Raw genomic sequence first — 26,762 nt, 5'->3', positions numbered from 1 at the left:
ACATTGATCTGTCCAGCGATGACGATCTTGCAGATGATGCTCTTGAGCAACTAATCAAGAGCAACGAAGAAGCAGAGATCTTCAATAATTTGCCTCTCTTTGATGTGGCAATCATCCATAACTTCATTGATGAGTGGTTTGACACCCCAAATCTCAGCTTTGATGATCTGCAACTTCCCATTGGCCTCAGCGTCTCCTTGAATGGCGCCATTGCTTCTGAGCTAGCTCTTGCTCAGCGCATCATTGAACTGAAGCACAAGATCGACTATGAGAAAGCTTAGTTCAAGAAGCATGTGGCCAAGCTCAGCGTGCAAGATGTCAAAAACTTCAACATCATGCTGCATGAGCTTAAAGAAGCCTTTCACAAGAAGCGCAAAGAAGCTCGAGGCTCTCGTGAGCGCATGAAGAATCAGGCTGACAAGTGTGTGCTAGCCTATAATGAGGCTGAGAAGCGTAAGGCTCTTGGTCATCCTGGCATTGACCCTAGAATGGCTGCAACGAAGAAGAAGCTATCAACTATCCAATCTGCACCTTCAAGGTAGGATGAACCTCGCATAGTCTTCCCAAGCAGCATGACTGGCTCGAAGCCAAATGTCATGTCAACCGCTTCAGAACTGAAGAAGACGAGGGCTGCCGAGGCTGAAGCCAGAAAGAGGAAAAACACAGAAGCCTCTGATGTTGCTCCCTCCAAGAAGAAGCGCAAAACCCAGAAGAATCGGGCTGCTCCCACAGAGCCCTTAGTTGTTGAACCTATCTTAATGTTTCACCCTGCATCTGAACACCAAGAACGACGGATGATTGTTCATGAGCCTGCTTCCACAGAGGCTTATGAAGCTGAAGACATTCCAGCAGCTGATCCCATCGCTGCTCAAGACATTGGTCACCATGACAATGTTGAAGATGATGAAGTTCTTCCTTAGATCGAACACAACTTGGTATCATCGCCTGTTCTCACGAACAGCGAAATCATCAGCATTGGTCGTCCTCTGACGCCAATTGCTCAGGATGCATCATGGGCTGATCACCCACAACAACAAGACTCCCCAAGTACTCCCCAACAACAACAAGTCACACCACCTATGCAAGAAGAAGAGGATGAGGTCCAGCCAACTCCATCTCCAAAGGCGTCGCCCGTATTACAAAGGCTTCGCAAAGGACCAAGGCCTCAAGTCCCTCTTCCGAGAATTCCAGAAGGAGAAGTGCACCACCAATATGTTGCACGTCAAGTGTTTCCAGAAGCCACTCCGACTGTGAATGTCTCCATGTCTGAAGCCGATGTTGCTAAAGACAATCCGGCTGCATCAGCCGATGACGAACAAGAAGAAGAACGTGTCCCTACTCCCCCCATTACTGAAGAAGTTGTTCCTGAAGTAATCGTGCCAGCGCCAGACCCTCCAGCTCATCAAGTGGAGGTTGAAAATCTTGAGGCTGCCACCACCAAAACAAATGAAGCCTATGACGTAGTCATAGCTGAAGCAAGTGTGGAGCCTGCACCAACCAATACACCAGAAGCCAATGCTGCAACTGCTCCTGAAGCTTCTGTTGTGCAGCCTGAACCCTCTGTTGTTGCCACTGCTCCTGTTCCGCCACCAAGGCCCCATACAATTGAGCAAGCATACAACCATGGCTAGCTAATCACTATCAGATGGCCCGTTCTGGTCCCTCCGCCTAATGTCTCTGGTCCTCAGTTTGATTATCATATTGAGTATAGGCCTCAAGTCCAGAAACCAAAGCAAAGACTGCCAAGGTTCCCAGGTACTGCCACCTCTACAGGGTCCTTCAATGCAAATGGCTTCAAAAGCCACCACACCTTCTTTGACAGCGCAAAGAACCCCTACTCAAGGACAAGAATATCATCTGATCATTTCTGGAGCCATCAGCAGCGAAGCTATTACTCCTGCGTTCTATATGATCAAGGGCGCATTTTCCCTCATATGCGCCTCGACATTGAAGCCATTGGTGGACTGCCATGCTTAGAAGAAGCACTTGACTGCTTTCTTGATGCACGTCTGCTCAGCTTTGTGACAGACAAAGAACATTGGAATGAGGAACTTTTGCTTCAATTCTATGCTACCCTCCACATTCGCGGCTACAACAGGGATACAAAGACATGGGTTCTCGAGTGGATGACAGGAAATGTTCATTATGAAGCCAAAGCACTTGACATCATTGATCTTACAGGCCTATCCACTACCGGAGAGCTCTATGAACCTGGTTGTCAAAACCACCGCAATGCATTGGAGAGCATCTTCCATAAGCCTGAACCCAATATGAGCCAGATGTTGAGCATGATGAAGCCTTTGCCACTTGACGCTGAATACCCAAAGGAGTTCTTTGTTGATGACCTTGAGTATCTACCTCGCACAATATATCACATCATCAGGCGGACTCTATGGCCTATCAAAGGGCATTCATCAGCTGCAAAACTTGAAGGAGCCATGAAGACATTGGTCTTTTACATCCTCAATGGCATCAGCTTCAATACAAAAGAATTCTTCCTCCGGCAACTGGCTGCGTCTGGATCTGACCTTTTTGGCCTGAAATTCTATGCTCCATGGGTCATGCGCCTCATCAAGCTACAGTCTGCTATCAACTATCAGCCCTCTGCTCGCAATCATCTGATCTTTCTACCAGAGGTTGATATGTCAGTTGAAGCCATATACCCTGAGCCTGCCAAGAAGCCTCTTTGTCTTCAAAATGCTTAACACCAAAGCTTCACTCAGCCCATGGAAGGAGTCCAAGCAGTAACTCGTGTCTATCCAATGGCTGGGAACACTCGTCTGCCTCATTGTGCACCAACTGAAGCTACTGAGACCACAATTGCCCAAAGGCCTAAGAAGCGCACTCGCGTCCTAAATGACCGAGAACTTCTTGTGGCACTGCATCAGAAACAAGACAAGCATCACTTTGGACTCAAGCGACAGATGCAAAGCCTCTTGGTGGACGTCAATCGCATTCGAAATCTTGCCACCAAGAATGCCTTTGTCACTCACGAGACCTGTCGGCGATTGTCGGTGTCAAAACCGGCGGATCTCAGGTAGGGGGTCCCGAACTGTGCATCTAGGCGGATGGTAACAGGAGACAAGGGACACGATGTTTTACCCAGGTTCGGGCCCTCTTGATGGAGGTAAAACCATACGTCCTGCTTGATTGATATTGAGGATGTGGGTATTACAAGAGTAGATCTACCACGAGATCAAGGAGGCTAAACCCTAGAAGCTAGCCTATGATATGGTTGTTGTTCGTCCTATGGACTAAAGCCATCTGGTTTATATAGACACCGGAGAGGGCTAGGGTTACACAGAGTCGGTTAGAATGGTAGGAGATCTACATATCCGTATTGCCAAGCTTGCCTTCCACGCCAAGGAAAGTCCCATCCGGACACGGGACGAAGTCTTCAATCTTGTATCTTCATAGTCTTGGAGTCCGGCCGATGATGATAGTTCGGCTATCTGGACACCCCCTAGTCCAGGACTCCCTCAGTAGCCCCCGAACCAGGCTTCAATGATAACGAGTCCGGCGCGTATATTGTCTTCGGCGTTTGCAAGGCGGGTTCCCCTCCATGTTCCATGTGTTTGCCGAATAGTGTTCGGTTTCTTTATAAATGTTGCGCTCCTTGGCTTCCACGTCCAATAATGGCCCTCTTCCACGTGTTTGTATGAATGCGAAAAGCCAGGGTATTTTTACGTTTTACCCCCCTAGCTGCGCGAATAAGCCGCCTATAAGAGAGGCGGGGATCCAGATCCGAATCACACCATCCTCCTTCCGCAAGTACTCATCGAAGCGCATGTGACAAAAATCCATTCCAACATGGACAGTCGACGCGGCTCCTCTTCTCGCGCTCCCAGTCCTCAGCCAGGAGACTGGAGGAGATGCTCAGTCCCGCATAGCGAGTTAGTGACGCTCCAAGCAGAGGGATACCTTCCCCCAGCCTTTATAGTTCCGGTTCGAGCCAGACTGGCCACCTACAAGGGTGGGAAGCAGGCGGAGAGTGTCCCCAATCCCTCCAAAGGAGAGCGGGTATGCTTCATCCCCTACTTAATAAGGGGACTTGGATTTCCCATACATCCGTCTCTCCGGGGGCTCCTGGAGTTCTATGGACTCCAACTTCACCACCTTACACCTGCCTCCATTTTACATATCGCGGGCTTTGTAGCTCTTTGCGAGCTGTTCTTGGGCATCGAGCCACATTTTGCGCTGTGGAAGAGACTGTTTTGCCTCGTACCCTGTTCTCACGAGGGGTCGATATATCAAGTAGGTGGAGCCGAAATATGGTGCATCGCCGGGACCGGATATTTATCCGGAACCCCGAAGAAGGCGTCCGAAGACTGGCCTTTGGAGTGGTTCTATATGGAAGACACCCCGCTGCCGGATCCAGTTCGGATCGGCCTCCCAGAGTTTAGCAACGCTCCTCTGAAGAAACACCTGAGTTGGCGCCCGCGGAGCCCTCAACGGGAAGATGATAGGAGCGTCCAATATCTGATGGGCCGGATACATTTACTGGCCCATTCCAGATTAACCATGATTGTAGTCAAGGCCACATGCATTATGCGAGGGGTGCAGCCGCTCCAATATAGGGGCCACCCCATGTGGGATTTCAACGGGGAGAATGACGCCACACGTCATGGCCGCAAGGGGCCGGGATCGGCCGCCGATCTTGTGAAGATCATGTCCGGCTTGTACAAGGGGGAGAAGGAGGACTTTCTCCGCACGAGTCCATTGAATGGATTCTCCATGAATAACCATCAGACCTGGGTAAGCGGACGTTTATATATCCGATCTGTGCTTTCAAAGATAAGTGTCTTACTTTATGATTTCGACGCAGGAACTGCGACGGGATGTGGAGGGCATAGAAAGCTCGACTCCACAACCCGAGGATCTGGGAAGATCCCTTGATCCGGCCTCCGGAGAGGATCCGGACATAATGGTGGAACTGATTGACGGGGTGTTCCACCAGCTCAACATAGACAATGCTCTAGTCGCCATTACGGCTGACTACCCCGGTTTATCTCCGACTTCCCAGGTGAGTACGACCGAAGTCCTGACACTGTTACTTTTTTAATGCTTATTCCTGACAACCGTGTACCAACGGTGCTTCGCAGGAGGTGCCTTTACAGCGGGAAGCCGAGCCCGCGGCGACTGACCAACCAGGGTCAGTGCGGCCCAGCAGGCGGAAGAGGAGTGCGGCGCGAATTGAAACGTCACCGCAAAGGTATGGCGCACCATTGTCTTTTAAGGGAAAGACTCCTATTAATACTCATGATTCTTCCAGGAGAAAGAGCGCTTGCCGGACTGAGCCCGGAGAGGTTGCCAACCAAGCCTCCGCCAGCCAGGCTCCAACGCCTGGTCCGGAGGGGGAGGCGAGCGCAAGGTGTGAGCCGGATGCTCCTCCAATGGAGGATGCCGACAGGTTGTCTGCCACCAAGTCTGAGGTGGAGAGCGCCATGAATCACAGGTGTCGTTGGACAGTTCTTCGTGACGCGTGTTTCTCCCCAGAGGCATTGAATGCCTTTAATGCGGGAGACGCGCACCTCCATGCTGCTCAAGATGGTTTAACCAGAGCCACGGAGCAGTATGTAAAAGACATACGGGTGGGGAATTTTAATAGTTATATATGCCAGTAGCCCCCGAGACTTAAAATAGTTAAACTAACTGATTTAAGGATCATTTGTTATGCAGGATCTTATGGAGAAGAATACCCACCTATCCCAGGAGTTTCAAGAATGCAAGGCCCAACTTGAGGCCGCACTAGCCGCTTCCGGGGGAGCCACAGAGCCCCCCTCTGGTAATTCATATTTCGAAAACAGAAGTAGTTTATGAAGTGCGGCGTGTGTGTATAGTCTGACAATAATATTGCAGAGGGTGCTGGACTAGATCCAGACAAGCAACATCTGCTGCGCCAGCTGAAGGCCGGCGAGAAGGTCCTTATGAGGGTGCAGCAGGAGAGGAACAAACTCCAAGATGCCAACACCCAGATGGGCGAAGAACTAAAAGATGTTCGGGTCCAGCTGTCTAACTCCGTAAAGAAGAATCGGTGGCTTCGTCGCGGCATTTACAGTAAGTGCTTGAGCAAACTCTTCTGAAAAGAAGAGTTCGGCGAGGAAGTCGATTGACAGAAATGTGTCTGTAGGTGTGCTCACGGGTCGCCCGGCAGAGGAGATGCCTGGTTCCACGGGAGACCCTCTTCCCGAGCCGCTGCAACTGCATGAACGTGTTCGGCAGGCGATGAGCGGCGTCGTTCAGGCCTTATGGCCTTCCGTCTCCCTACCCGAGGGTCTTGGAGGGCTTGCTGAGAAGCTTCAGGGAGTACGGCAGCGTTTCTGTCTGTGGAAGATATCGGCCTGCCGTCAAGGCGCCAGGGAGGCCTGGTCCATGGTGAAGACGCGGTACACGAAGGCTGATCCAAACCACATGGCCGAGGTCGGACCTGTGGGGCCCGATGGGAAGGAGATCCCTGTGAGCCTGATGTACGGCCAAGTAGAGTTGGCCGCGAAATATTCCCAATGGGACTGTAAATTAGATAGCCTGTTAGATGGGATTGAAGAGGAGTACAATCAGTTAGTTTGACGATGTAATTTAAAATGACATGTAAAATGCCTTCTAGCCGGATTGTAGATTGTTTGTCTTTGCGGACCTTTTCGCTTCAACCTCGGGACCCAACAGTCCGGAGTGTGTCCGAATACCCTTACGGTTATACAAAAACCGGGGCATGCATGGAGACAAGGCATAGGGGTCATAGGTGCTTTATCATACAAGTGCCCAACTAGCTATGTTATATTACATGGTTAGTAAGAAACATCTTTCAGGGAGAATAGTTCCGTTAGGGGTTCCTTTCCCTGGGAGGCATGCCCTAAAGTGCATGTCCGGACTGCGAAAATAGCAGAAAAAGCATCTGGGGGCAGATAAATAGATAAGTAATAAATCATCTTTCAGGTCACCGACCGAATATTCCCTTAAGAACGCTAGCCTTCGGCTTCACCCAGTCTGAGGTACACATCCGGCTGACCCGGCAGTAACAATCGCAGAGGTGCTCCCTTTACCTCCTAGCCGAACAATCGGGAACGTAGGGGTAAGCACGGGAGCCAGGCAACCCAGCTTGGCCAAAACATAAGTCATATCAATGCATATAATGGTGAGTAAAAGGTACATGCGGAAGTATGACACATGTGTTGGGCCTGAAGCCCATATAAATAAGCTTCTGTTAAAGAAGCCCCCAGGTATAACAAGTGCGAGTAGCACATCAAGAAAGTGCGAATAAAGCGCAGATCAGCCCTCAAGAGGCTTTTACTGAAAGAGGGAGGAAAAAGGAGGGAAAACAAAGACAGCAAAAAAAATATGAAAGGTTGACAGAGGAAGGAGACGAACTCTGAGTCCGACGCTAGGCGTAGAATCTTCGGAGACGGGTTGCGTTCCATGGGTTTGGCTCGAGTCGGTTGTTAGATGCGTTGCGTAGACGGTATGCACCGCTGGTAAGGACTTGGTCGACGATGAAGGGACCTTTCCATTTGGGCTTAAGTTTGTCCTTTTTCATGTCCGGTAGGCGTAGAACTAGCTCGCCAACATTGTAAGTTTTGGCCCGTACTTCTCTGCTTTGATATCTTCGAGCCTGCTGCTGATAGAATGCGGAACGGGATTTTGCCACGTCGTGCTCCTCCTCTAAGGCGTCCAAACTGTCTTGCCGATCCAACTCGGCTTCTCTTTGTTCATACATGCGCACGCGAGGTGAGTCATGAATTATATCGCAGGGCAAAACTGCCTTAGCGCCGTATACCATAAAAAATGGTGTGAATCCGGTAGTGCGGTTTGGCGTGGTCCGCAGCCCCCAGAGTATGGAGTTGAGCTCCTCTACCCAGTGCGTGTTAGATTCCGTGAGGGACCGCACTAATCTGGGTTTAATGCCGCTCATGATTAGACCATTTGCTCATTCCACTTGACCGTTAGTTTGAGGGTGATAGACTGAAGCGTAGTCGAGCTTGATGCCCATGTTTTTGCACCAGAGTTTAAACTCCTCGGCCGCGGAATTTGTGCCGTTATCAGTGATGATGCTATGGGGGACGCCAAAATGGTGTACTACCCCGGATATGAAGTCTATCACAGGTCCGGATTCTGCCGTTTTAACCGGCTTGGCCTCTATCCATTTGGTGAATTTGTCCACCATGACCAATAAGTATTTTTGCTTGTGGGTTCCCCCTTTAAGGGGTCCGACCATGTCAAGCCCCCAGACCGCGAATGGCCAAGTGATGGGTATAGTTTTAAGGGCGGTGGGTGGCATGTGGCTTTGATTAGCAAAGAGCTGGCAACCGACGCGTCGTTGGACTAAGTCCTTAGCATCTGCCCGGGCTGTCGGCCAATAAAATCATGTATGGAAGGCCTTGCCTACAAGGGCCCGGGCTGCGGCGTGGTGCTCGCCGAGTCCGGCGTGAATTTCAGCCAGGAGATTTCGCCCTTCCTCTTTGGAGATACACGTTTGAAGGACTCCGGTTGTCCTTTTCTTATAAAGTTCTCCCTCATGGACCTTCTAGGCTTTAGATCTCCGAACTATGCAGCGGGCCTCATTTTGGTCTTCGGGAAGTTCCTGCCTGATTAAGTAGGCTAGGAATGGTTCCGTCCACGGGGCAATTACTGCCATTATTTCGTGGGCTGAAGGTGTTATTTCTTTGGCTGAGCCACCGATTGTGTCAGAATGTTCCATGTTGGGTGGTGCAGTTGGTTCCGGGTTGCTATTTCCGGACTCCTCTTCCCATAATATGGATGGCTTAAAGAGCCGCTCTAGGAAGATGTTTGGAGGGACGGCATCGCGTTTTGCGCCGATGCGTGCCAACACGTCTGCTGCCTGGTTATTATCCCGGGCTACATGGTGGTATTCGAGTCCTTCGAACCGAGCTGACATTTTTAGGACGGCGTTACGGTAGGCTGCCATTTTCGGATCCTTGGCGTCAAAGTCTCCATTTACTTGGGATATTGCGAGGTTTGAATCCCCGCGCACCTCTAGGCGTTGAATGCCCATGGAGATTGCCATCTGGAGACCATGTAGAAGGGCCTCGTATTCGGCTGCATTGTTGGAGTCCGTGTACATTATTTGAAGTATGTATTGGACTATGTCTCCGGTTGGGGACGTAAAGACGATGCCAGCCACCAAGCCAGCCAACATTTTGGAGCCATCGAAATGCATGATCCAATTGGAGTATGCGCCGTACTCTTTAGGGAGTTCGGCTTCGGTCCATTCGGCGATGAAGTCAGCCAAAACTTGCGACTTTATAGCTCGCCGTGGTTTGTAGGTTATGTCAAATGGTAAGAGCTCAATGGCCCATTTTGCAATCCTGCACGTCGCGTCGTGATTGTTTATAATATCATTGAGAGGTACTTCGGAGGCCACCATTATGGAACACTCTTGAAAGTAGTGTCGCAGCTTCCGGGATGCCCTGAACACCGCATAAGCTATCTTTTGATAATGTGGGTACCGGGACTTGCATGGAGTTAAGACAGTGGATACGTAGTACACTGGTTTTTGAAGAGGGAATTTGTGCCCTTCTGTTTCTCGTTCGACAATGAGTACGGCGCTGACGACTTGATGTGTTGCACATCACACAGTATTTTTGTACTATGGTCGCCAGGTCGGCGAAGCGTGTAACTTCGCGACGACTTATGGCGTTCATGATTCCCTTGTCCTTGCAATTGTTGCAGAAAATTGAGATTGCGCTTTCCTCACGGCAGTCCTTTATCCTGTCCATAACCAGGAGGAATCTGTCCCAGTAATGATGTACTGTTTCATCGGGCTCTTGCCGTATTTGAGATAGATCGCTTATGTTTGGGTGGGCGGGCGGAATTAAATTCAGAACCCCGCCCAATCTGAGGCTCAAAGGCCGAGAAGTTTCCGGATTTGGAAGCTTGGATTGCTGGATGTTATCCAACAAATCTTGTCCGATGCCTGACTTTAGGTTCAGTACTTGATTGACGTTCGTCCCTCCGTGGGAATCCGGCATGGAGGGATCGGGAATCCGGACATAACTGGTCTTTAACATAGAAGAAGAGTCGCCGCGTTGTTCCTCTACCACAACAACATGGTGGTTAGCCTGGGGAGAGTTAATTTCTCTCAGATCGGTTTTAAGCCCAATCTGATCGTAATCTGTAGCGACTCCTAGGGAAGCGATGCGATCCAAGAGCTCATTTACGGAGGAGAGCTCCATCGGATCTAGCTGCTCTACGAATTCCGAGTTGACGTGAAGATCGCTTTTGATGACCTGAGAGGTCATTGTCGGAGCGGCAGCCGAACATGCGGTCATAAGAAAATCGCCTAGCCGGATAGTTTGGCCTGTGGCCAAAGCTCCCTTGACAACGGTGTCGTCTTTAAACACGGGAAAAGGCATCCCTCAAGATTGCGACGGCACAGAGGAACTCTCAATGAAAGCACCAATGTCGGTGTCAAAACCGGCGGATCTCTGGTAGGGGGTCCCGAACTGTGCGTCTAGGCGGATGGTAACATGAGACAAGGGGCACGATGTTTTACCCAGGTTCAGGCCCTCTTGATGGAGGTAAGACCCTACGTCCTGCTTGATTGATATTGATGGGTATTACAAGAGTAGATCTACCACGAGATCAAGGAGGCTAAACCCTAGAAGCTTGCCTATGATATGGTTGTTGTTCGTCCTATGGACTAAAGCCATCCGGTTTATATAGACACCGGAGAGGGCTAGGGTTACACAGAGTCGGTTACAATGGTAGGAGATCTACATACCCGTATTGCAAAGCTTGCCTTCCACGCCAAGTAAAGTCCCATCCGGACACGGGACGAAGTCTTCAATCTTGTATCTTCATAGTCTTGGAGTCCGGCCGATCATGATAATTCGGCTATCCAGACACTCCCTAGTCCAGGACTCCCTCAGCGATCATGGAAGAGTTTGACGCTGCTCAGTGCTGAAGCAGATCTTCAAGACGATGGCTTCACTGAAAGATTCAAGTTTGACTCCACTCCTCCACAGAATGCTGTCCTACGTCGAACTCCATCTCTTGAAGACTCTGACTATTCTTCCTCCACGGCAACTGTGAATGCCAAAGTGATCGATGATGAAGACGATGCTACTTCACCGCCCCCTACTTCTGCACGCATCGACACTACACCAAGTTCGTCTGCGCTGCCAACTAGCAACAACAACCCTGCTGCTTCACATACTCCTCATGAGGACGAGTAGATGCTCTATGTCTTCAAACCATTTTGGTCATTACTGACAAAAGGGGGAGAAGCATATGAGTTTGATAGTCTTCAAGCGGGTTCATATGGGCGATTGCTTTATATTTTGCCTAGTGATTAGAACTCTTGCTTTTGATACATTTCGTTCTTTGAGTTGTAACACTTAAACTCGATGGTCGTCTGCTACTTATTTGCTTTTCCATGTGCGATGATAACTTCCGCACTTAGATCATTCTGCAGACGTCCATTTCTCATTATGCATGTCACTCTCTTAGTTATATCATTTCATTCATGATGAATTATCTTCATAAGTTGAAGAGGATCTCCACAAGTACAACCTGCCATGTGCATTTGCATTCCAAAAGCAAATTACTTATATGCACATCTTCAGGGGGAGCCTTTGCCACTTATGAAGATAATATCCTATCCTTTACAATTTCACATACTTTATCCCCGTTGAAAACTTCAACCAGTTTGTCATCAATCACCAAAAAGGGGGAGATTGTAAGTGCATCTAGTGCCACCCCTAGTTGGTTTTGGAGTATTGACGACAAAGTTGGTTGAGGAACTAATGCGTTTGTAAGAATTGCAGGATAACGCAGGTAGTGTCCCTCATTGATTCGGTTTACCTACCGGAGATGACCCCTAAAAATGTATGAAGACATTGACGACAATGGTGGTATGTGAAGATATTCATATTGAAGACTATGACATGAGAAGATAATGAGTGAACACAATGGAGCGCGAAGATTGTGTTGTTTTGTTGTTTCCTTTTCTTCTTTGTTGAGTCATAGGAACTACCGTACTGTTAAGTGGGGTCCAAGTGAACAAAGTCAGAATGACTGAAGTGATGCTCAACCCAAATCATATGTCTTCGAGCAAAGACAACGAGAGCAAATCTTATCCAGAGCTGGATGAGTCAGCTTTGCTTGTAGCCCAAGTAAAGTTGTCGTGTGTGTTTGAAATCTGACCATTGGAACACGTGTCAGTTCCTTAGTGACCCAGGGTCATTTCGGACATATCAAGTCGGGTTGCCTTGTGGCTATAAATAGCCCACCCCCTACACCATAAATTGGTGGCTGCTCATAGTTAGTTTATGGATTTTGTCGTTTGAGAGCAACCCACCTCGAATCCTTTGAGAGAGAGAAATCCTTGCGAGGACAAAGCCCAAACACCCAGATCCAAAGAGTGTTAGGCATCACTGAAGTCTTTCTCTCTGAGTGACCTGAAGACTTATTACACTTGAGGACTGTGTATCCTCCGGCCGGTTAGGCGTCGCGTTCTGAGCATCCAAGAGTCATTGTGGATTGCCGGTGAACGAAGTCTGTGAAGGTTCGGAAGTCTTCCTTGAAGACTTAACAGAGTGATTGGGCGAGGACTATGTGTCCTTAGCTCAAGGGGAATAAGGTGAAGACGCGGTCTTCTAAGTTGAATCTCAGCCTCCCTAACCAGATGTACAGTTGTCATAGCAACTGGAACTGGTCCAAAAAATCATGTGTCTTCAACAAGTGACTGGTTCTATCCTCTAACTCCCTTTACTTTGAGTTTGTCTTCGTGAAGTCATTGCCTGTTTGTCATACCTGTTTGAGTTCATTGCTTGACTACTATCGTTGGTTGGCTTCATACTATCTTCCATCCCGATCCTTACTACCAAGCTGCTATTAGTCTTTGTACTTTCACATTATTGCATACTTGACTATGGTTTGCTTGTTGTAGTTTATCTTCCGCTGCATATCTATTAGGTCATTTCTATTGTTTGTCTTCGAAACTTCCATGTTTTGAAGACTTTGATAAAAATCGCCTATTCACCCCCCCCTCTAGTCGATAACTAGCACTTTCAATTGGTATCAGAGCAAGGTACTCCCTTGTTTTGTGTGATTCGGTTTAACCACCTCGAGTTTAGCTATGTCGACTGCAGGATTGAGAAATGTATCTTGCCCCACCTTTGATGGTCATGAGTATCCTCGGTGGAAGGCCATGATGAAGAAGCGACTCAAGGGTATGGATAGCAAACTGTGGACCGTCACTGAGATTGGCCTTACCGATCTATGCAAGATGGCAGAGGCTGATGACATTCACAATTACACTCTACTGAACCACATAGCAAAGGATGTCATCTGCTCCTGTCTGTCCCGAAATCAGTTCAGGAATGTCATGCACCTCAATCACGCGAAGCTAATCTGGGACCGACTTTCTGAGGTCTATGAAGGTCATCTTAATCATCATGATCCTTCGCTTGATGAATACAAGGAGTCTCTTAAAGAGATGACCTTTCCACCTGAATCGTCTTCATCTTCACCATGCCTCATGGCAAGCGGTGCTAAGGTAACTGAATGCTACCTCTCTCAAACTAGTGATGATGAATCAGGTGATGAATTTGGCCCCGGCTATGTCAAACTTGCTTCCCTTACCACTAAACAACAAAGAGCCTTGGAAAAGGTTCAAAACATGCTTAGTAAGAGCGATGATATGTTGGGTGAAGAAATTGATCAGTCAAAAGCATTGGCTGAGAGTCTTCAGAGACTTCATTCCAAGTTTGACGCCCTTCAAGATCAACATAATGCTCTGTTGTCTGATCACGAGAAACTTTCTTCTGAATGTCTTCAAAGAAATCAAGATCTTGAAAAGATAAGAGTGGACTATGGAGATCTTCAGAAGGAGCGTGATTCATTCTTACTCAACAAATCAGCGTTACGCGGGATGGATTTGAACCACCTTGTCTAAAACGCATTGAGCGTGATAACGCTACCTCTGTTGTTGAATGTTCCACTGCTGCTACTGTTGCTTTGTCTTCAACTACTGATGTGGTAACTAACCCCTCTGTTGAGGATACCACTACTATTGCTGATGAAAATGCTAGGTTGAAGACATTGCTTAAAAGAGGGATGTATAAAAGTCTGAAAAGACATCAGACACTTTGCGATGTCCTCAAAAAGCAGATTCTGAACCAAAACCCTAGGAAAGAGGGTGTTGGGTTCGAGAGGAAAATGAATGTTGATGGTTCCTACTAGAACCCTGAGCAGTATCCCAAAACCACATGGGTTGCTGCAAAGGAACCTTCACTGGACACATCCACCTTATCTGGCTTTACCTGTGCTAATACTATTATAATTGATGAATCCTTTGATGCAAACTATAAACTGTTCAAAAATCAGAATGGTGAAGTGTTTGCTAGGTATATTGGTACTAACTGCAGGAATGGACAACCTGTGAAGAAGATCTGGGTTCCCAAAAGCTGTCTTGAGAATCTGCCACTGAATGTGATCATGACACCACCAGGGAAGAAGACAAACCCCAGACCTATGGCTTCATATGACCCAAAGGCTTCATACAGGTACAGGACTCACTTGAGTCACCCTAACGCCAATGTTTTGCAGGGAAATCGTACTCAAACTTATGAATATGAGCGTGTGTCTTCAAACCGCTATGTTCATAGAACTAAGAAATTTTCTGCATATTCATATGAGTATCATTCATCTCCTGCAAGGCTATTTGCTAGGGCTCCAAAGCTGAAGTTCCCAGATGCTGCACTTAGACTCATTGCTTCTAAGCCACCCCTGAAGATGTGGGTGGTGAAGAAGAATTAACTCTCTTTTGCAGAATAAGGTCTCCAGCCTGCTATCAAAGGTGTCCAATACTATTGCTGGGGACCTAAAACACATTAAGGACGCATGATAAAATGATCTTACTATGTGTCGGTGTCAAAACCGGCGGATCTCGGGTAGGGGGTCCCGAACTGTGCGTCAAGGCGGATGGTAATAGGAGACAAGGGACACGATGTTTTTACCCAGGTTCGGGCCCCACTACCCGAGATCCGCCGGTTTTGACACCAACATTGGTGCTTTCATTGAGAGTTCCTCTGTGTCGTCGCCTTTAGGCCCGATGGCTTCTTTGATCATCAACCACAACGCGGTCCGGGGTGAGACCTTTCTCCCCGGACAGATCTTCGTATTCGGTGGCTTCGCACTGCGGGCCAACTCTCTTGGCCATCTGGAGCAGATCGAAACCTATGCCCCTGGCCATGAGGTCAGGTTTGGAAGCTTAAACTACACGGCCGACATCCGCAGGGACTTGATCTTCGATAGATTCGAGCCGTGGCCGAGTGTGCCGCACTGTCTCGATGGGCATGATCTAGCTCTACCGCCGGACAGCACCCAGAGTGCTGCTCAGGTGTCCCCTCCGACCATTAGCTCGGAGCCGACTGTGCTAACCAGGGATGGACGGTTGGACGCCGCCCCAGGAGCCGCAATCTCTACGGCGATAGAGCCAAATACCAGGCTAGTCCTTTGCAAGGCCCGTGACTCCAAGGTGCCGGACTCCGTTCCAGATTCCGAATCTTCCGCACCCCTTCCGATCGAACCCGATTGGGCTCCGATCATGGAGTTCACCGCCGTGGACGTCTTTCAGCACTCGCCCTTTGGCGATATCCTTAACTCCCTAAAGTCTCTCTCTTTGTCAGGAGAGCCCTGGCCGGACTATGGTCAGCAGGGTTGGGATGCGGATGACGAAGAAATTTTAAACCCACCCACCACCCACTTTGTAGCCACTATCGATGATCTAACCGACATGCTCGACTTCGACTCCGAAGACATCGACGGTATGGACGCCGACGAAGGAGATGACCAAGAACCAGCACCTATAGGGCACTGGAAGGCCACCTCGTCATACGACATATACATGGTGGACACTCCCAAACCAGGGGATGGCGACGAAAAAGTGGAGGACGGCCCCTCCAAGAAGCAACCCAAGCGCCGACGTCAGCGGCGCCGCTCTAAATCCCGCCAAAGCAAGAACGGCGAATCCGGCACGGGAGATGTTAACACCCCGGACAGCACCGAAGACATCCCCCTCCAGCAGGACTCAGCGCAGGAGGGTGAAGGAGCCAGCCCTCATGAGAGAGCGGCCAACAGAGAGGTCGAGGACGACAATTATATGCCTCCCTCCGAAGACGAGGCAAGCCTCGACGACGATGAATTCGTCGTGCTAGAGGATCCCGTCGAACAAGAGCGTTTCAAACGTAGGCTTATGGCCACGGCAAGCAGCCTCAAGAAAAAACAGCAGTAGCTTAGAGCTGACCAAGACCAGCTAGCCGACAGATGGACTGAAGTCCTAGCGGCCGAAGAGTATAAACTCGAACGCCCCTCCAAAAGTTACCCAAAGTGCAGGCTGCTACCCCAACTAGAGGAGGAAGAAACTAAACCTACATCACCAGCGTACGATGCGCTCGACCGGCCACCCCATGGCCGCGACAGAGAAGCCCCCCGGCCCTCAATCCAAGCCGCACCTCGGCGCCGCTCTAAGAGTGCTAGAGCACGGGGAAACGCAACAGATCTGCGAAACCTATTGGAGGATAAGGCAAGGCAAACAAGATCGATCTACGGATCGCGTGGGCGCCCCACATCACGTGATGATAACCGTCACACCGGATATGATAAATACGACAAGGCCGAATACAGCAGACCAAGCTCATCCGAGCCTGCGCTTGCCCCCTTTGCACCAAAGAGGAAAGAAGGACACTGCGTGGCTGGCGCCTACCTGGCGCCCTTGGTTGTCATGGCTTGCGTCATGGGCACCTCGTGAGGTACCCTGCCTTGATCTCTCCGCCTCCTCGCGAGCCAGCCTGACGAGGCCGTGCCTGATGAAGCCTCCTGTCGTCCGCCCCGCGAGGCTTGGCCCCTCGCAAGGGTCTTGAGCTCGTGCTGATGAAGATGGGCCATGCTGGGCCGCCCCTTGAGCCACGCCGCAGGCCGCAGGCAGGCAAGTCTGGGGACCCCCATTCCCAGAACACCGATAGTAGCCCCCGGGCCCAAGGCGTGCCCGGACTTGGCTGAGTAGAGAGGCGATGGGGCAAGTGCGAAGCGCCGCGGGCCCTAACAGCCTGCGGCCTCGGGCGCCGCGTGGCGGTTGATTGGACGTGGGCGGCGGAGCTGGCCAGCACCCGGCTCCAACTTCCCCGCTTCCTCCTAGGTGAGCTTCCGGCTGGGGCCCCTGGCGGCCTCTGGCTCCAGGCGGGCGGTTGCTGCGGCCGAGCCTCCTGGGCTTCGTTGGAGGTCTCTGCGGTCGGGAGCTTGGCCCTGACCCGTGGCTGGCAAACGTTTGCCCGCGCGCGTGGTCTGACCCGGCGGTGCACCCTGCACTTCAAGTTCGACGGTGATGCCACCGTCTACGTGAGGGTGTTCGGGGAAGATGGTCGCCGCGTTGGGCATTGCCCCGAGAACGACGACCGCGGCCGTGGGTCCAGCCCCGGTGATGATGAAGATGACAGCGCACGTGCGGCCGGTGGCGGTCGAGGTTCATCGAGCTTCGACGACTCTTCTTCGAGCAACGGCTCCTCCAGCGGTGGCCGCGATCAGCCTCCGCGCCGCCGCGCTCGCCTGGAGGGAGGTAGCGGGTCTGCCCGCCGTCACGCCTCGGTGAAGCGCGAGATGGAGTCCTCCTGAACTCCGGAGGTGGTTCGAGTCTCCCCCGCGAGCTGGTGTCGGCCGAGTCGCGCCTGTTTTGTTTTCCCCTTCCCTGCGCAAAAAGACAGTAGTGTAGGGCCCCGCAAGGGTGTGCTTGGACTATTGTTGTTTAATTATTGTACTGCTTCCACTATTCTGGTATTGTGCCCTCATGCCGTACGCTAGTGCGCAGGAATTACTTAGCTCGGGGGGAGGGCTTGTTGCGACCCTTGCTTCCCGAGGCCGAGGCTTTGTCGAACGTTCCATGTCCTGCGGGGGTTAGTCTGGAGAGGTAGTTCCCGGCCTCGGCCGTGGAGGCGATCGAACCAGGCCATGTGTTCGTGTCGCGATGCCCGTGGGGCACGGACTGGAGTGGTGCTCCTGTAGTGGACCCGGGTTGGGTAGCCTCAAACGACAAGGGCAGAAAACACTCGCGAGGGTGCCCGCGGTGCCCCCTCGCGAGACTTGCGTGAGAGAAATCGGGGCAGGAGAGCGAAAAAGGAAAAGAGTCACAAAAAAAAGACAACAACAACTTCAGCAAAACCTCGAATGGGGATGAACAGCAAACTGCAGAAAGCAAATGAGAAAAGCCGCGTCTGGAACCTAATCTAGTCTTCGACGTCTTCTCACCAGCGCAGAGCTAAGTGCTGCCACTAGGCGTGGGAGGGAGCCCCAGGGCCTGAGGCCGGAGCTCCTAAGACTCCAGGGCGTGTACAGCCCCACTCATTATTACGTGAGAGTGTCACGGGCGGCGAGCTTCATAGGCATTGGCCTTCTTCACAGGCTCTAGGCCTTTTCCAAAACGGAACAGCTTCATAGGCGTTCTCCTTCTTCACAGGCTCTGGGCCTTTCCCAAAATTCAACAGCTTCACAGGCGTTCGCCTTCTTCACAGGCTCTGGACCTTTCCCAAAACGCAACAGCTTCACAGGCGTTCGCCTTCTTCACGGGCTCTGGGCCTTTTCCAAAATGCAACAGCTTCACAGGCATTCGCCTTCTTCACAGGCTCCGGGCCTTTTCCAAAACGCAATAGCTTCACAGGCGTTCGCCTTCTTCACAGGCTCTGGGCCTTTCCCAAAACGCAACAGTTTCATAGGCGTTCGCCTTCTTCATAGGCTCTGGGCCTTTTCAAGGGTAAAATCTCCGGAGGTGCTGGATGTTCCACGCATTCTGGATGGGCACCCCCTCCTGAGTCTCCAGGCGCACGGAGCCGGGCCTGGAAACATGAACAACCTTGGACGGGCCCTCCCACATGGGAGAGAGCTTATGCAGTCCCTCCCTGGAGAGGACCCTCCTGAGCACGAGGTCTCCTACCTCGAGTGTCCTGGGGCGGATGTTGCGGCAGTGGTATCGCCGCAGCGCTTGTTGGTATCTTGCTGCTCGAAGCGCAGTTTCCCGGCGACGCTCCTCCCCCAGCACGAGGTTCGTCCCCCGCATGGCGTCCTGGTGCGCCTCGTCGAACACTAGGACCTGCGCGGAACGACGCCTGACCTCGTGAGGGAGGACCGCTTGAGCTCCATAGACCAGGGAGAATGGGGTCTGGCCAGTTGGCTTGGTTGCGGACGTGCAGCTGGACCACAACACAGACTGAAGCTCATCGTACCAACCTCGGCCGCAGGCCTCCAACTTCTTCTTGAACGTCTTGGTTTTGAGGCCCCTCAGGACCTCCGCGTTGGCCCGCTCGACCGGACCGTTGCTCCGGGGGTGCGCCAATGAAGTGTAACATATCTGTGTTCCAAGGTTAGCACTGTATGTTTTGAAGGGATTACTGGTGAACTGCGAACCATTGTCTATGATGATGCAGTTCGGCACCCCGAAACGGCTCACGATGCCCTTGATGAAATTGACCGCAGACCCTGCGGGGATGGTGCGGATGGCTTCCACTTCAGCCCACTTAGTGAACTTGTCCACGGCGATGTAGAGGTAGCGATAGCCCCCTGCGCCCGAGGAAATGGGCCAGGATGTCCAGCCCCCAGACTGTGAATGGCCATGAGAGGGGTATAGTTTGCAGACCTCCAGCCGGCTGATGGATCTGCTTGGCGTGGAACTGGCAGGCCTCGCAAGCCTTCACCAGTTCGACGGCATCATTGAGCGTAGTGGGCCAATAGAATCCACTGCGGAACGCCTTGCCAACGAGGGTCTGCGACGATGAATGATGCCCACAGTCTCCATCGTGTATATCCGCCAGCAGTTCCTTCCCTTGATCCCTGGAGATGCAGCGCAGGGACACATCATTTGGTCGCCTTCAGTAGAGCTCTCCATCCCTGATGCAGTATGTTGTGGCCTGCCACGCCTCGCGCTCTGCTTCCTCCTCCTTCTCTGGCAAGATCCCTTGTGTCAGATAGGTCCGGAGCTCCGTGATCCAGCACCCCTCCTAAGGCTCCATTGTCAGGAGCAGACGCGCCCCTAAGGCCGGGCCACAGACCGGGGCTCCCAAGGCTGGCGGCTGGGGGACCTCCTCCTGAGGCTGCAGCGCGCTTGACAGTGCTGGCGTGGCCGAGGGCTTGAAGAGCCGCTCTTTGAAGACGCCAGGCTCCTGAGGCAGTCGCCTGGATGCTCGTTTGGCGATGTCGTCGACCTCCTGATTGGTGCCACGGGGCACGTGCTGTAACTCCAGCCCCCAGAACTACTTCTCCATCCTCGGACCTCCGCAAGGTAGGCTTCCATGTGCTCATCCCTTGGCTCATATACTTTGTTGGAGAAGTTGAGGAGGAGTTGTGAATCACCTTTGATGGTAAGACGCTTTCCTCCGAGGGCGGCCGCGACCTTCAGGCCTGCTATCAAGCCTTCTCATTCTGCTATGTTGTTGGAGACCTTTTGTCCGTGCTAGAAACAGAGCTGCACGGCGTAGTAGAGCTTGTCTTGGGTAGGAGATATAAGCACCGCACCAGCCCCCGCGCCGTTCCTGGAGAACGCCCCGTCGAAGTACATGACCCAACCGTCTGGTGCCTCGCTTCCCGAGGAGAGGGATCGATCCTCATCAGCCTTTAGGCCTGGCGCCTCCGTCCACTCTACTACGAAATCTGCCAAGGCGGCCCCCTTGATGAATCTGGTTGTGCTGAATTCGAGCTGAAATGCTTGCAGTTCAATGTTCCACTCAGCGACTTTTCCAGCTGAGTTGGGGCTCCTGAGCACCCTTTCCAAAGGGTATGCTGAGACAACCTTGATGGGGTGGCCCTGAAAATAATGCCGCAGCTTGCGCGAGGCCACCAATAGCACGAGGAGAAGTTTCTGAGGCATGGGGTACCACGCCCTTGCGTCCCGCAACACTGTGCTAACGAAGTACACATGATGTTCAACGAGGTTGGGAGTGCTGGTGTCAATGGCGCCCTACAGAGACCGTGGCGCCTCCTGAGACAGGGGAGCCCCCAGCGGCTGGTTTGATAGGGGGAGGGGTTCCCGCTGTCTCGAGTTTGTTCCCCAGCGGCGTTTGATCCTTCTCGGGTGTGGCGGTGGTCTCTGCGGGTCTTTCTTGTTCATGCTTCGCCCCGACCCGGGCGGATGCCATGGCTTTGTTCCGACGCTCCTCCCTAACCGCCACCCGGGTTGCGCTGGTGGAGTAGGGAGTGGCTGCAAGGTAAAGCACCAGGGGCTCCTGAGGGCGCGGGGACACCATTACCGGAGGCTGGTTAGGTACATCTTGAGGTCTTGGAATGCCTTGTCTGCCTCTTCAGTCCATTCAAAGGGTCCCTTTTTCTTCATCAGCTGGAAGAAAGGCAGCGCTGGCTCCCCCAGCTTGGAGATGAAGCGTCCCAGTGCTGTCACGCGCCCACTGAGCATCTGCATTTCTCTGAGGGTCTTTGGTGGGCTCATGTCCTCGACCGCCTTGACCTTTTCCGGGTTAGCCTCGATGCCTCGGTAGGACACGAGAAAGCCCAAGAGCTTGCCTGGGGGGACCCCAAACACGCACTTCTCTATGTTGAGCCGCAGGCTCACGGTGTTGTGGCTCGCGAAGGTTTCCTCCAGGTCTTGTATCAGGGTCTTGGCCTTGCGAGACTTCACCACAATATCATCGACGTAAGCCTCAATGTTCTTCCCGAGCTGTGGGCCCAAGGCGATGTGCATCAGCCGCTGGAAGGTTGCCCCTGCATTGCGCAACCCGAACGACATGCACGTGTAGCAATACACCCCACACGGGGTTAGAAAGGCCGTTTTTTCCACATCTTCTACCGCCATCTTGATCTGGTGATACCCAGAGAAGGCATCCAAGAAACACAACAGGTCGCACTCGGCGGTGGAGTCGACGATCTGATCGATGCGGGGGAGCGTAAACGGATCTTGCGGGCAAGCTTTGTTGAGATTGGTGAAGTCGACACACATATGTTCCTTCCCCCATTTCTTCGGCAAAACGACTGGGTTGGGAAACCAATCCGGGTATCGGACCTCGCGAATGACCCCTGCAGCTTCCAACTTGCGTGTCTCTTGGACGATGAAAGCCTGCTTTTCCATGGACTGCGGTCTTGCCTTATGCTTCACGGGTCGGACATTGATGCACACATTGAGGTGGTGCTTGATTACGCCCCATGGGATCCCCGCCAGCTGATCGGGCTCCCATGCGAATATCTTCTTGTTCGCGCACAAGAACTTGACCAGGGCCTTCTCCTGCTCGGGCTCGAGGTTGGCGCCTATGGTGAAGGTGGCGTCAGTGGATCCGTCCTCGTCAACCAGCATCTGCTTGGTTTCTGCCTTGTCTTGGGTGAACAACTACTTCTTCTTGGACGGCGCAGCCCCCTTGGGCTCAGGGGCGTCTGAGTCGACAGGCTGCACCGACGCTGCCGTCTTGAAGGCGAGCTTGAGCACTTGCAACGCATCCCCGGTGTCTCCGCACACGGTGAGGACGCCACTGCTCCCGGGCATTTTCATGAGGTTATATGCCGGGTGAGTCGCAGCCATGAACCAGGCCAGCGCCGGGTAGCCGAGGATGGCGTTGTATGGGAGGCCGATGGGGGCGATGTCGAAGTCGATTAGCTCCGTGCGGAAGTTTTCGTAGGTGCCCAAGGTTACCGGGAGACGGATCTGCCCCAGGGAGCTAGAGGACCCGCCCCCGATGCCCAAGAAGGGCCGGCTGGGCCAAAGCCGCTCCGGTGGTATGTGGAGGATGCCGAAGGCTTCAATCGAGAGAACGCTGAGGCCCGAGCCGCCGTCGATGAGAGTCCTGGTGACGGCCACCTGTCATATGGTGGGAGTGCACAGCATCGGGAGCGCGCCCGAGCAGGCTGAGTTGGAGGGGTGGTCCTTTGAGCTGAAGGCCAGATCGGCCTTGGGCGCCGACCGACCTGAGGGAGCCCCCTGCCGCGTGGAAGCGGCACCGACCTAGCGGACGAATGGCTTGACGTGGCGGCCCGAACGTGGCGCCTGCGAGCCGCCCAGGAGGGCCGCGATGACCGGGGGCGCTGGTGCAGAGCGCCTGGCAAGGAAGAGATTGCACAACTCTTCCCAAGGGGCCATGGAAGCCGCCGGTAACTTGTCCGGCCGCCGCACCTGTTGCAAGGCCGGGGCCAAGGCTTGGAGCCCCCCGGCCCCCGCGCTAGTGCTAACGACCGGAGCGGACGGCGCGCCGCTCATCGCAGGGCGAGTCGTGGTCTCGGCGGAGAGTGGGTCGGCGGAAGGAGAAGCTCCGGCGCACCCCTACCTGGCGCACCAAATGTTGGATTTCGGGTTCCGGCAGACCCTCTAGATTCAAACATTGGGGTGCGCGCGGAGATTTCGCCCTCTGACTACCTGCACCTCGCCGCCTCGCTATGATCTAAGAAATCAAAGGAACGACACAAGAGACACAGAGTTTATACCAGTTCAGGCCACCGTTGTGGTGTAATACCCTACTCCAGTGTGTGGTGTGGTCGATTGCCTCTTGGGCTAATGATGAACACTACAAGGAAGAACAGCCTCGCGAGGGTCTCTTCTTGGCTGGTGCGAATAACTACTAGGGGGAGTTTAGTTTCCCTCTGGATCGATGCCTCTACCTTGTGGTGGCTAGTCCTATTTATAGGGAAAGGCCCTGGGCCTCCTCCCAAATATTGAGCGGGAAGGGCGCCAACAATTGGCCATTTTGAAGGGGAACATCAAGTACACTTATCCTGACTAAAGTTGGTCCTCTCCTGTTAAAGGCTCTGGTGGTGATGCCGGCTTTGGCTCCACGATGACCTCCATCCTGCCGTTCTGCCGGTCTTGGTCTTGTTGCACCGAAATGGATGCCTTTGCTTGATGCTCTCGCCTGCGCTTGCCCCCTTTGCACCAAAGAGGAAAGAAGGACACTGCGCGGGCTGGCGCCTGCCTGGCGCCCTTGGTCGTCATGGCTTGCATCATGGGCACCTCTTGAGGTACCCTGCCTTGATCTCTCCGCCTCCTCGCGAGCCAGCCTAACGAGGCCGTGCCTGAGGAAGCCTCCTGTCGTCCGCCCCGTGAGGCTTGGCCCCTCGCGAGGGTCTTGAGCTCATGCTGATGAAGATGGGCCATGCTGGGCCGCCCCTTGAGCCACGCCGCAGGCCGCAGGCAGGCAAGTCTGGGGACCCCCGTTCCTAGAACACCGACAATAGCCGCTCGAGACGGAGCAGGGTTTCAACTAGGCTGTGGCCCATCTAGCCCAAGCCTTATATTTTACATTCACCACACGACTAGCCCAGCTATCTTTTGTTTGTGAAAGTGGCTAGCCCAGTTTATTTTTTCTGAAGAATACCCAATCGAGGCATACCCAACCCAGAGTACTTATTTTTCTCCGCCCTGCTGGGCTGCAACTCTTTCAAGACGGCTGCAAATCTTAAAAGTAATACGAAATGGGATGTAAATATAAAAACACACAACAAATTGGCAATTACTTCCAAATTTCTGAAAAAAAATTCACATTTTCAAATTCCAATTTCACTGGGCTTTAATCTAATTTAAATATATCTTCAAAGTACTTTAATCTGGCTTGACATTTTGGTATTAAAAATAGTTTGGACCCCACTGAAATATGTGAAATTTCCTTTAAATATTTAACCCTGGCCCTGGCCAACAAAAATAAAATGGATTGCAATAAATTGCATAAGAAGTTGCAAATGAGCTGTAAATTATTAAAAAAAAATAGGAAATGGGCGGACTTGTGGGCCTATTAAGTTGACGCTTATGCAAGATTTTTTTACTTATTATATACGTCAACAAACAATTCTTGCAGAAGTGGTCGTTGGATGTCAATCCAACAACCATCGTGCTTGTTCAATCTCTGATCTTCTTGCTCCAGCCGCCAAATCTAGCATCGGTGGGACCGCCTGCTCCCTACTCCCGTGGCCGGCTTTGCTGCCGCGCATGCCTCACCGCCCCAACGACTCCCACCGCTAGCCAGGCCATCCCTCTACTCACTCAGATCCCTCCACTGTTGTGGCTTCGCCGCTTCTGGGTCATTCCCTTCCTGGGTCTCGCCGTCGTCCACCACGTTGGTGTTCTCGGCATGGCGTGGTCAACGTTGTCAACAAACGATAACATTGGAAGAGGGATGTATGTGGAGATGCTGACAATTTGGACACACATGGTCCATGGCCGCACGCAAGCAAGTACCTCCTTATTACAACATAAAAATGAATCATGTCCATCACAATTGGGATCCACCAGCTATATCTTCGCACAGAAGGAAGTGCCTCCTTATTAAGAAAGAAATAACGATTGCTCCCCATGACGGCTGGGACCCGCCAGATTTGGAGGCTGACTTGTGGCCCTAATAGGTTAAGGCAAACACATGGATTTGTCAACTTAGTCAACAAACGATTCTATCACCAGTGACCGTTGGATTCTTAATTAACATCCAACGGTCGTCTTGCTTCTTCAACCTCCGATGATCTTGCTCCAGCCATCCAAACCACCACATGCTCCTGCTTCTCGTGGACGATTGTGCTGCCACGTAGGCCACACCGCCCCCTCCTACTCCCATCGCTGGCCAGGCCATCCCTCCACTCACCCACACCCCCTATTATTCTGCGGGGATGGTAGCCTCATACCACAGTCGAACCAGTCAACCGTCATACTACCCTCCGCGTGGGCATCCACTGCCGCGTCTTCCCTAGATCCGCATCATCCCCTTCCTAGGCCTCGCCGTCATCCACCGCCCTTGGTGCTCTCGGCGCGGCGTGCTCAACGCGGTCAAGAAACTACTTCCATCGGAAGAGGACTGTACGTGGAGAGGCTGACAGCTAGGTCCACGACCGCAAAAAGGAAGTGCCTCCTTATTACGTGCAAAATACTTATTCCTCCACCTGACAGCGGGAACCCACCGAAAGGGCCTCTATATTTTGTGGAAAAATATTTCCTCCCTGACAACTGGGACCCACAAGCTACATCTTCGAACACAAGGAAATGCCTCCTTATTACTCACAAAATAAAAATGATTCCTCCCCCTGACAGCTGGGACCCGGCAGCTATATCTTCGCACGCAGGGAAGTGCGTCCTTATCTTCCCTTACAGCTGGGACCATTCGGTCAAAGCGTACATAGCATTGTCTGCCTGGTCCCAAACGTGTATGCACATAATGGTCGATAGGTCTCTCTGCTACAATGAACCGTGGCCGCGCAAGTAGCGGCACATGTAGTAGTAGAGCCCTTGACGTAGCAGTTCAGGCAATTCCTTCTAAATTGTGTACACGTACGTACAATCAAATGCCGAAAAACACGGCCTTGTACGTACATACAGACATGGTCTTGAATGCCTACTCACGCATATGTACGGCAGGACTCGTGTACATGGAGAGGCAACAAACGGCAGCAACTGTGTCCTATTCATCGGAAGCCAACCGGCTGGGTTGGAACCGAGAAACTGCGTCGTGTTCATCGGGAGGCAACGGAATGCGCCGTGTTCATCGAGAGCAAACCGGCTATGACAAAACAGCCGAAACGGGGTCTGGCGTACCACAGTACAGGGGAAACGGCCTTCTGTTCGACCAGCTACAGTTAAAACCTAATCCTGTTCATCGGAAGGGGTGTGGCATACCGCAAAATAGAGGTAACGGACTTGTGTTGGATCGCCTATGATGGAAACGGGGTCCTGTTCATCAGGAGGGGTGTGGCGTACCGCAAAACAAGACTCCACGGGGCTACTGTTCATCCACCGTTTACAGCCGTGCTCCAGCCTCCACAAGCTACTGTTCATCCACTGTCGACTTCCTCCACCC

Source organism: Triticum aestivum, chromosome 6B (assembly GCF_018294505.1).
Source record: "Triticum aestivum cultivar Chinese Spring chromosome 6B, IWGSC CS RefSeq v2.1, whole genome shotgun sequence".
Classification (NCBI taxonomy): domain Eukaryota; kingdom Viridiplantae; phylum Streptophyta; class Magnoliopsida; order Poales; family Poaceae; genus Triticum; species Triticum aestivum.
The sequence above is the reverse complement of the archived record's forward strand: the minus strand, read 5'-3'. Positions refer to the sequence as shown.